Source organism: Vipera berus (genome assembly GCF_964194415.1).
Source record: "Vipera berus genome assembly, chromosome: 2".
Lineage (NCBI taxonomy): Eukaryota > Metazoa > Chordata > Lepidosauria > Squamata > Viperidae > Vipera > Vipera berus.
Window position 1 is genome coordinate 169522123 of NC_138203.1, and position 7581 is coordinate 169529703.

A 7581-nucleotide genomic window follows, 5' to 3' on the forward strand; every position below is an offset into this window, starting at 1 on the left:
AGCACAGGTTCCCTGAAAATCTCACATAAAATAAATTCACATAAAGTGAGACATGGGGGGAAAAAGGGGGGTTGCAGGACATGTCAATTTTTGTAACCCAAATACATTGACATGTGCCCATACATTTTTAGAGACTATTACATTATCGAAACTTGCTTTCTTCCTTGTCTCATATTCTATGTACAGCGAGAATTTGATTTCTAATGTACGTGACTATCATAGCAGAGAACTTCAGAGGACTATGCATCTTGTTAGCATTCTACATTTTATTGCACACAGGAGATTCATCCAGGTTAACAGCTCCTCTTGGGCCTGACAATTCCTCACCTGTTATGGCATGACATAATAAGCCCAACTTTGCTTCTAATGTTAGAGAGATCCTTTTCATTTTTGGTAAGCGGGTTGGACAAGACATTGAGGACCATTTTGACTCCACAGTAACAGCAATGGGTGCTATAGGTATGGGAAGTAAGTGGGAGGCAGGATACATAACTAGAACTATACAACATATTATTTAATGGGTTTGTAGATCAATATTATTGATCTATAAATCTAGTATAATAGAAACATACATCTAGTAAATAAATAAAACAAACACAATGGTAAATGTAAGGAGGAAAAAGAAAGCAAATACTCGGACAGAAACAATCAATGGCATACAGTAATCAGGATCAGGACCGAAATTCTCAGAAACTGGAGCTTGGGAGTTCTAACTCACAGAGCTCTCAGCAACTATAGTGGCCTTGCATGGCCTCAAAGTGCTTTGTGGGCAAAAGTGACCAGGTTCATTGACTACTAAAACTCCAACTGAAAATAACAGATAACGTGCCAGAAATTCTGCAGCGTTTCCACCCAGAATTACCTTTAGCAGGCTCAGTAAAACGAAAGTTCCTATGACCGCAAAAAATATAAACCCTTCATATCAGTATTAACAAGTAACCAGCAAGTGGTCTAAGGGTTGGATGTAAATGTAAGCAGGATCAAGATAACCTTGAAAGCAATAAAACCTTAAGCAGTTGAGAATTTCCATAGAGTATAGATTTTAAATAAGCTGTGAACAAGGTAACTGGGCTGATCTAGCTTGAAGCATCATTAATGGAGAATCTTGGAACTGGTTGGCTTGACAAAATGTTGGGGAATAGCTATTGGCTGTAAAAAAACTCATATTTATATTTATCTCCTACAGCAGCTCTGACTGCAGACCATTAATACTAAGTGGATTAGGCCTTTCAGAATCTTATTTAAAAATACAATATCAACACACACATTGGATGGGATTCAGACTGGCGTTACCGTGTTGCCATACAGATAAATAAATATTTTACAGCAACATACCATCTTATTCATTTGCTTTAAAAAATCAATTTAGAACATGTAAAAACCATAATATACAAGAAATATTACAGCTCTGTTCAAAGATTGTGTCTAGAATGACCCTGTTGAGCATAATAGATCACTCTTGTTCTTGTTCTTGAGATACAATTATTACAGTTTAGTAATCTGGACCTCTAGCAGTAACTTGTAGTTGGTACTTTGCTTGTTAAAAAAAACATATTCTGAGCTTTGTCTCTTTCTCTTCTCCAATCCATTTTAACTGCCATAATTAGATTTATGAGGAAGCTAAGATACTTTGGGATGTCCTGTGAACGGAAGAGGCACTGGAGAACATTGTCATGCTTGGCAAGGTTGAAGGAAGTAGAGAAAGAGGAAGATAATGGATATGGGGGATTTACAGGAACAATGTGATTACAAGGATGTCCTTGGACAAACTACAATTTATAATTAATGACAATTCAAGATGGTAAATATTTGCATACACAATCACCAGGATACAAATTCAAACTGATGAAGCCCATCTCAGCAGAAATACGAGATGTGATCTGAAAATGTTATCCCCAGAGATAACTTTTTTTCCCCAGAGACTATGAATAGGATCATATTTACTCAAGTTCTACAACCATAAGTCATAATTTCACTTCAAATAAAGCATTTATGTTATATTTATTATAACATAACAAAAAGATGATTATGCCCCTTAAAACAAAAGTAATTAGAGTTACTACTCAAAAACCAGAATTGGTTTTGGTAATCAGTCCTCTTATAAGTAAAATAAGTAAAATAACAGCAAAAAGCTCCAAGATGCATGGGCAGAACACATTCCTCTGCTCTGCTCAGGTCAGCCTCTTCTACCCATTTCCAGGCTCACGGGGTGCAAATGATGAGCTCTGGCACATTTCATTCAAGGTCAAGTAAGAGTTGCTAATAGACCCCAAAGGGATTTTTTTTTCATTGGCGTAGTCCTTTTTTTCCCCGCTGAGCACTTTCTCCTCAACTGATTATTGAATTTTCTGTAGATTTTAGGTTTAAAATAGTATTTGTAGCTCCTGATCTCATCCCTGGCCTCTTATAATCAAAGCACAGTAAAATAATTGTTTTTGTTAATTTTTGTACAAAACATATTACTCAGTCTGAGATCCCCTGTATTAAAGCAATCTTAGGAACTTTGCTGTTGTACATAAAGACCAACAAATGAACCAGAATGGTGCTCATTTACAAGCCAGTGTTCTCACCAGGAGAAATAAAGTATTAAACTTGGTGAACACTTTTGCACCTTTTTCAGGCTTAGGCATGGCATTGCAGCCAGTAGCCAGGTTCACTTACACCCCATCAGAACAGGTAAACACCCAACTTGCTTAAGAAATCTAATATACCACTCCAGGACTCTCTACCTGCTGAACTCAATCAAGTATCTGAAATTTTCCTTTCTCAAACATAGTGTAAAAGTTGGTTGGGGGTGGGGGACCATATTAAGTAAGTGATAGGCTAAAGATGCTGAACAACAATTATTAAAAATACCAGCTCTGGAGGGGGGAAGACGAGAGTCAAACATTCCTACCACGGGAAAACAAAGCGTAGAGCAAAGGTTACCTGGTAGGACTTGGGGAACTTTTGTATCACAACAGTGGTATCATTTTTCAGGCATGCTACAACGTCAGAGTTCAGAGAAAAAGAGCTGAGGCTTTGGAAATAGACCACAGTTCTTTTTTCCTTAAAAACAATTTCACCAACCTAAACCTTCAGGGGTATTGCACGGCAAACCTGACTAATCCCAACCAACATGATCGATAATGAGCTGGGGATAATGGAAGTGGTAGTTCAGCGCACCTAGATGGGTCAAAGGAGGCTGCAAAAAAAAAAAAGCGGATCTGGTATCCGGGAAGAGGAGATGCAGGAGGAGAGGGAGCAGAACTGTAGTGGGGGGAAAAAAAAATCAAAGCCGAGAATTATTCGGGATAAAAAACATTTATAAACCAGTGTACATTATATAGCGCATCAGAGTGCGATATTATATAGCCTGGCGGATATAATTCTTTGAAAAGTTTGTCTTGAAAAAAAAAATCCAAGCGAGCAGCCATCAGACCAAGCACCTAGACCAGGGGTCGGCAACCTTGGCTCTTTTATGACTCGCGGACTTCAACTCCCAGAATTCCCGAGCCAGCATAGCTGGCTCGGGAATTCTGGGAGTTGAAGTCCGCGAGTCATAAAAGAGCCAAGGTTGCCGACCCCTGACCTAGACAGAACACCGAAGGACGGAGCCTGGTTTCGGAAGAAGCAAAATCCGAGTTTTTAAATCCAGAGTCGGCTGCACGAAAGTGACCAAATAAGGCGAATAAAGGGGCGCCGAGGGCGGAGATGGGAAGAGAAACAAATCTCGGTCGACAACATTGAAGACTTGGGGCTGATTTCTCCCCTTTTTCTCCACCACCACCCCCCCCCCCCCCCGCTCCAGCCTCCCAACTCGAGCGCTCGGGTTTTCCTTTCCCACAACTCACCGCATCGGGGGCTCGTCGCGTTCCCGGCACGCACACACACACAAAAGTTGCGAGCGTTCCTGTCACCGGCCGGTGGCTTCCCCTGCCTCCTCTTCGCTGCCTCTCCTCCGGGCGAGGAGAAAAGGAAGGCTGCCCTCGCCTTCCACGACACCCGCCGAGACGTAAAACGAGGACTTCTCCTGCTCGCTCGCTCGCTCGCGTCCCTGACCTGCCGAGCGCCCGAGACTAGTTATACCCGGGAGCGAGCGAAGGCGGGAGGAAGGAAGGAAGGAAGAGAAGCGAGAGGGCGCAAAGAGTCCGCGCGCAAAGTCTACGGAACCCGAGAACTTAAGCGGAGGAAAGCCCGGCGCAGCGCCTCCCGCGCCCTCTGCGCCCGCTCTCTCATTCTCCTGCTTCCTCGGGCCAGCGTCGCCCGCCCGCGGAAGGCGACTCGTCCGGTCAGCTTGCCAGGCGCCCTGGGAACTCTGCCCAAGAGTTCGCCTCCGCCTCTGCCGCCTTTTTTTTCCCTTCCCCTTCCCCTTGTCCCCCCCTCCGACTCTCTCTCTCTCTCTCTCTCTCTCTCTCTCCCTCCCTCCCTCCCTCCCTCGCCTGGGATCGCTCAGCAGGAAATCCCTCCCAGCCTCCCGTTCTCCCCTCCTGATTGGAAAAGCGAAAGCGGGGACGGCCGGGCGAGCTGGGCCGGGCTTGCGGAACTCCTGCTGCCTCTTGCGCCGGGGGCTGAAGGATTCTAGGCAGGGGTCTTCAAACTTGGCCCTTTTATGACTTGTGGACTTCAACTCCCAGAATTCCTCAGCCAGCTTTGCTGGCTGAGGAATTCTGGGAGTTGAAGTCCACAAGTCATAAAAGGGCCAAGTTTGAAGACCCCTGATTCAAGGGTTAACTGTGGAGGAGGAGGAGGAGGACGGGGTAGGCGGTCGGGGGCGTGTCGTGTCACCAGAGCACCTTGGCGCGGGGCGGAACGTGTGCGCACAGGTAAGCCAGGCTGTGTGTCTGGAGCGGGGAAGCCGAGCCGCCGCCGCCGCCGCTCCTCCTCTTCTAAGAGGGCCCCCAGGGCTCAGGAAAGTCTCAAGTGGCTCTTTTATAAGATAGGCTTCGCAAGAGAAGCGGCCGGTCCGTTGCCAAGCTGTGTCAAAAAAGAAAAAAAAAGGAAAAATGGCCTCCGGGGACTCATAGACGCTAGAAATGTTTGTCCTCTTTGGTCCTTAAAATCCTTTCTCCCCCCCCCCCCCTATTTTATTTTAATGTGGGGTTTAACTTGTGGGCGTGTGTGGGTGTGTGTGTGTGCGTGCGCAGTACTGCATATTTATTTTTGCAGGTGTACAGGTTGCCCTCAGCTGACAACCACAACTGAGCCCCACATTGCTCTTGCTTAAGTGAAACGTTTTGTGAAGTGAGTTTTGCCCCATTTGACGACTTTTCTTACTGCTGCGCTTCTTAAGTGAATTGCTGCAGTTGGTAAATTCATAACATGGGTTGTTTGTTAAGTGTGAATCTGGCTTCCCGGTTGACTTTGCTTGTTCGAAAGTCGCAAAAGGTGATCACCTGACCCCGGGACACCGCAACCGTCATCAGTATGAGTCAGTTGCCAAGCGTCTGAATTTTGATCATGTGACCATGGGGCTGCTGCGATACATAAGTTATTTTTTTCAATGATGTAATTTTGAATGGTCACTAAATGAACTGTTGTAAATTGAGGACTACCTGTACTCTGCACTAGAAATATGAAGCCTCTGCAGGGTTTTTCCCCCCCATCTCTTTTTCCTCTGTATCTCCAGTTCTTAAACATCATGGACTTCCTACAGGCGTTCAGATGTTTTGAGATGTGCATCCTTTGTTGGCGGTGGAGAGCTCCACTATATTTCCAGCTATGACACCTAAGTCCTCTATCATTGTGATTTATGCCAGTATCTTCTGGCTTTGTTTGCATAACACCTTTCCCCCATGATTAATTGATCAATAATTTACTCAGATCGTTCATTTGATTCATACAAGACACTACACCATAAACTGTTCATACAGGCTGGATTCAGACATAATCAACTAGTCTGCGGTTGGTTGGTTTGGATCCTGTTGTTTATATATTTCAGTTTGGGTTAAGGTGGTATATGAAAGATAACCATAATCAATTATCCTTCCACCTACTCTGTCTCCCTACTCTTTTTCAACAGTTGTTCTCGCAGAGAAATTTATAGGTCTACACTTATAGTTTTTTAGTGCCTGCAAGGCAAATCTGATACAAGCAACAGGATGAGGTGGGAGAGTAGTTATTACAGTCTTAGTCAACATGCCAAATGCAGACAGACTTCCTTTGGTTATGAAGCATATGAACCATCTTTATTAAAAGACAGATTTTTACTGTACACAGTAAAGTATTTTATACTTTTTTCAGCTCTTTTTTTTCTTTATACTGTATAAGTCTACAATTTATTGCGTTGTATTAAAATCACCACAAGGGATGCGGTGGCTCAGTGGGTTAGGACGCTGAGCTTGTTGAATAGAAGGTCGGCAGTTTGGCAGGTCGAATCCCGAGTGCCGCGTAACAGAGTGAGCGCCTGTTACTCGTCCCAGCTTCTGCCAACCTAGCAGTTTGAAAGCACGTAAAAATGCAAGTAGAAAAATAGGGACCACTACGGTGGGAAGGTAACAGCGTTCCGTGCGCCTTTGGCGTCTAGTCATGCCGTCCACATGACCACGGAGACGTCCTCGGACAAGCGCTGGCTCTTTGGCTTTGAAACAGAGATGAGTACCGGCCCCTAGAGTTGGAAACGACTAGCACACATGTGCGGGGGAACCTTTACCTTTACCTATTAAAATTGCCACAGCATAAGCCTTCAATTGGGCTTTATACTGATCAGATGTGTGTCTTCTATTTGCCCTGTAGTCGTCTACCTTGCTATTTCAGTTCCCATGGTTCATTGATGGATCATGGGACCAACTTTAAAGCAAACTGGAGAGAATACGTAGGAGCAATTGGGTCAATAACCATAGTAAATTCTTAATCTAGTTATGAACAGGACATCAACAAACTAACTTCTGGGATCAGCTCCAAATTCTTCCCAGATGTCATATAATCCAAATGAATCCTTCAAAGGCTTCTAGGTTGGGCTGTCCTAATTCTTCTTCAAAGATGAGAGACAACTATTAATGCAACTTTAACTGGATGGTGATCCATCTACCATACTGTGGAAACCAGAGATGCCCCACCCACAGAATATCTCTCTGGGTAGAACAAAATATCAAATTGATCTTGCGATCTGGGACCAAATGGGGTCGGTTCACAATTGTCATGGCTGCTATGAACTCCCGAGTTGCTCCCATAAAATAGCTGTGGGAATTCCAGGTTGGCAGCTCTCCATTGTGCAGAAGATGTCTAACCAGGGAATGTGCGTGTACCAGTTTTCATTTACCGGTATATATGGATGGAAACTGGCTTTTCATAAATATTTATAAGGCTAGATATTCTGTTTCTAGGACATTTTGAAAATTCCCCGCTCATTACCACATCATTAGTATCCTTGTTTTCTCAAAGAGATCCAATATCAGCAAGTTACATCAACAGCTATTAGCAACCCCAGCCAAACAATAATTAGCTGTTCTGGGATAACAGAAGGTCCTTAGTTGTGGCCCATTGGTTTATTTCCTTGAAGTGTATTCTTTTCTTTCCCCAAGCAGCAACGGTGGCACTGTATATGTTCTCTACTTGGTAGGGAGCTTGCTGTTCTCACTTAATTTTGTGATATGTTGTTGT

At 44.0% G+C, this 7581-nt stretch overlaps 1 protein-coding gene across 2 annotated transcripts in view; it reads right to left on the bottom strand.

Moving 5' to 3' along the window:
* The window catches only part of CASKIN2 (CASK interacting protein 2), a 114867-nt gene extending 110536 nt beyond the window's left edge, over positions 1-4331 (bottom strand). For both annotated transcript variants that reach the window (XM_081320406.1, XM_081320405.1), the window contains exon 1: positions 3834-4331. The gene's annotated coding sequence lies outside the window, so the exon portion shown is untranslated. The remainder of the gene's footprint in view (positions 1-3833) is intronic.
* Positions 4332-7581: the final 3250 nt, after the last annotated feature.